Below are 4,139 nucleotides of genomic sequence, written 5' to 3'. Positions count from 1 at the left end.
GTGGGTTCTTTAAATGGAATTTCTTTCAGATGGGTTTTCCTGGCAGAACGCAGTGTTAAGCTTATTAATTTACAGGTTGAAATGTCTTCACTGAAATATGGCTTTCTTTAGCACAGTACTAACTTTTAGTATGTCACAGTTGCATTCAAAGGTTGGTTAAAAACTGGAAGTACTGTTGCCAAGCTCCCAAATTGCAGGCTCAGAAATCCCTTTTGAAAGAGGAAGGGTGGGTGTCGGAAGGTAGGAGGGGAGCTGTCACCGAGAAGCAGCCCTCCTCCCAGAGGCGAGTGGAAAAGGCCGTAGGGCTGCGTTTACTGTCGAAACGACGAAACGACCGCTGTGTTAGAGAGAGGCAGCAAATGACTACAATGGTTATTTTTCTTCCAAAAGTAATTTTTCCTTTTAAGAGGAAACATCAAAGAACATGCCTCTCCCTCTGAAGCAATTACTTCTGGAAGAGTTACTTTACTTCAGCCTTTCTTGGTTTTTGTATTAGATAAATATTGAGTGTGATTAGGAAATGATTTGATAGTACTGCAGATAGTTGGCAAAAAAAAAAAAAAAAAAAAAGGGCATTTGAAAGTTCCCTTGGCTCTTCTTTCTGATGCAGTGATTGGAACCTGGTGGTGGTTAAAACGTGGGGTTCTTCCTCACTTCTGAAGATTTCCTCCTGCAGAAATAAAATTGAAGGCCTGCAAGTGTGGGCTCTTTGTCCCAAATAGGGTTTTAAAAATAGGGTCACTTTGTAAAATCGGGATTTAGAAACCAGAAGCTTGAGTTCCCTGGGCCTGTGTCTCACCTCCGAGCGACAGCAAGCCGCCAGGGGAGGCGGCCCTGTGAGGAGGGCCCCCTGGACTGCACCCTGGCCTCTGCCTTGGGCTGGGGCTGTCGGCGCACCTGACCTGGTAAACAGTTTCATGGGTGAAATGTGACGGTGTTGCACTTAGTTAATGTGCAGAGGCACCGTTGGTTTTCATGTGAATTTTCCCTGTTAATATTTTTCCCAAATTTCCATTTTGAAAAATTTCTGTTAAAAAGGTTGATAAAGGGTAGTGAGTACCTGTACACATTTCACCTAAACTAACATTTGTTTTACTTTGTTCTTTGCCACACATACACCATATTTTTTTCCTGTAGAACCACTTGAAAGTAAGCTGTGTATATCTTAACACTTTTGCCCTAAATACTGAAGAATAGATGTTCTCCTATGTAACTGTCATTATCACAACTGAGAAATCTGACACTGATAGAATAATACTCCTTAATATGCAATTAATACTATTAATGTGGTCACATATCCTTAACTATTTCCTAGAGCGATGTTTATTCCAGTCCAGGAGCCAGGGCAGCATTGCATTCGATAATCCTGTCTCTTCAGTTGTCTTAATTCCAGACACTCCCCTGCTTGCTTTGTTCATCAAGACATTGACAGTTTTCCTTTTTTCAAATTTTTGGCCACTCCCATGGTATATGGGATGTTGGTTCCCTGACCAGAGATTGAACCCACGCCCCCTGCATTGGAGGGCGGAGTCTTAACCACTGGACTCATCAGGGAAATGGACAGTTTTTCTCTTTTAAAGGTCTGGTTGTTGTGCAGAACATTCCACAGGTTAGGTTTGCCTTGTTGCTCCTCCTGATTAGCTTCAGTTCGCCGTTTGCATCATGCAGACTCATGCTTGTGTGTGCTTCCATTGCATCCCACAGATTGTCAGGTTGGTCCCAGACAGTCGTTTGGTAAAGGCGGTGTCTTCTAGATCTTTCCATGACAGTGGTTCTCTTGTGCCTGTGTCACTCACAACCAGCAGGATCATACTTTGAGGCTGTGGTGTCTTCCATCAACTCCCTTTCTGTAGAATCCCTTGATGATCCTTGCTTGAGTCTGTAATTATAAATTGATGGTTGCAGAATGTGGTTTTTCTAATTATGTCATTCCTTCTGTGATTATTGGATTATCTTTTTCTGTTAAATTTCCTTCCCTGCCCATTTTTCTTGAGTATTTCTATATGGTTTATAATGCTTTATCAGCTTTTTTCTTTCTGGTGCTCCAGTTGTCCGAGGATTGATAAGGGGAACCCATTCGGGCAGGTTCCCCATCAGTCACTGAGCACTTTCTTGGTTTCTGGTAAGAAATGCTTCAGACTCACCGTGACCTTTCTTTGCTCCAGGCTTGTAATCAGCCTCTTCTCCAAGGAGCACAGCTTCCTTTTTAGTAGGGAGTGGTATTTGGAAAACAGGAACCGGATGCCAAGTGTGCTTATTGCGGCTGAGGGGTCGTATCTTCCAGGCCCTTCCAGATAGAGCTAGAACGTAAATGCTTTTAATAAAATATATTAATAGAATTAGAATGCTTCTAATTTTCAGAGGCTTCAGAAACTTTATAGGTTTTAGTTTGTGCTGAAAAGCTAGGGTGGTGGTGGTTTAGTCACTAAGTCGTGTCCTACTCTTTGCCACCCCATGGACCGTAGTCCGCTCGGCTCCTCTGTCCATGGGATTTATTTCCCAGGCAAGAATACTGCTGATATCCTGAGCAATTTCAGAGAGTAAAATTTTGCCAGCTTCTTTCAGTCTTCCTTTCCCTTAGTCCTCTAGAAAGTTAGAGTTTTCTGTGCTAACAGTACACAAAATTCAATAGCCTCACATATCTCCTAAAGATAAGCCAGGGTAAGTGAGCACAGAAACACAAAGCTGGATCCATTGTTTTATTTAGGAAGCTCTTACTCCGTATTTCAAAAAATGTTTATGGAGCAGTGACTCTGTTTCAGACGTTGAGTAAGGTCCTTCTGGATAATCAAAGAGAAGTAGGACTTGGTCTCTGCCCTGCAGCCGAGTGGAGGGAGGAGGCCAGATGCTTAGTAACCGCTTTCCACACGAACCGAGCTTTGGAGAGGAACATGCCGATTCTTGTGCTAGCGGCTCTTTGGCCTGGACACCTCAAACACCGTCTGGCTGGGGCATACCGAGGTGAAAATGGATGTCTCAGCGAATACGAGTCTGTGTGGAGGGATAGATTTACAGGGAATGGAAAGTTTTTTCTCCTTTAAATTCAGGGCTAGCCTGTGTGGGTAATGCCTTATGCTGACCACTCTATTTCAGGAATTTGAAAGGATGTTGTGGGTATTTTGCAAATGATATAACAGGTACTTAAGTGGTAGAGGACCAAGTTTAGGTTGCTTCTTGCCAAGCACTTACTCTACCCTTTATGTCACTTAAGAAGAACTGTTTTCTTTTTGAAGCCCTGTGCTCTCAGTTTCTTGACATGTCATAGTGCTGAAATGTACAAAGCCTTTTTTTTTAATGTAGGAAAATTTAGAAGTTAGTTTAGACAATGTTAGTGTGTAGAACAAAGGATACTCAGCGTTTTTTTCTCTAGAGTTGTGTGTGCAATGCCTAATACTAACAAATTTTAGGGCCTCATTGAGGCCTAAATTATCTGAGGTATGATCTTAGCAGTTGAATAAACTTCTTAAATGTTGTTTATTATAAAAGGCATGTAGAGAATTTTCCTGTGATTTATATCCCACACTAGCAGTTACAGGATTCAGAATATATTTGAATGAAGGGGAGTAGATAAGTATGAAGAATGTATTTTCAAGTCCCAAAGTAAAAACGTTTAAAAAGCAAATACAGTTGGTCACCACGTGAGTTCTGCCTCCCTTCCAGACCATCTGGTCACATGGTGGCATCCGCTCCTTTCCCACGAGGAGGGCAGCTCCAGGAAGGGAGGGCCTTCTGTTGGTCCTGGTCCCCCCCACCACACACACACACACACACACACACACACATACATGCACACACCCTGGGGGCCCGGCCACGTGGTTGGTGCTGAGCAAGAGCGTGACAGTCTCGATGTCACAGTGCAGGTCACCAGTTCCCTCCTCTGCTGGCTGTGGGTCCCTGCTCACCCCGAGGTTTCCTCAAAGTCCCACTCCTGGGTTCTCTGTCCTGAAAATGCTCTCCCCTCATCACTGACCATGCACAGACCTTTCCACGCTAAGGCCCAGTGTTCATGCCTCCTCTCCCTTGAAGCCTTCCGGAGCCTCCACCCCTCCAAGCTGCTAACTCTTTTCTCCTTGCACCCTTAGAGTGCTTGCCTATTCTTAGGACACTTGTGTGTTTCCCTGACTCCATTTCCCGAACTG

The 4,139-nt window shown here is 43.8% G+C and overlaps 1 protein-coding gene across 6 annotated transcripts in view; it reads left to right on the top strand.

The window, feature by feature from the left end:
- SEC14L1 (SEC14 like lipid binding 1) overlaps nucleotides 1-4,139 on the top strand; it is a 46,185-nt gene that overhangs the window by 24,740 nt on the left and 17,306 nt on the right. The gene's annotated exons all lie outside the window — the stretch shown is intronic.

The sequence above is a fragment of the Ovis aries genome, chromosome 11, assembly GCF_016772045.2.
Source record: "Ovis aries strain OAR_USU_Benz2616 breed Rambouillet chromosome 11, ARS-UI_Ramb_v3.0, whole genome shotgun sequence".
Lineage (NCBI taxonomy): Eukaryota > Metazoa > Chordata > Mammalia > Artiodactyla > Bovidae > Ovis > Ovis aries.
Note: the sequence above shows the minus strand (reverse complement) of the source record. Positions and strands in the feature narration are given on the sequence as shown.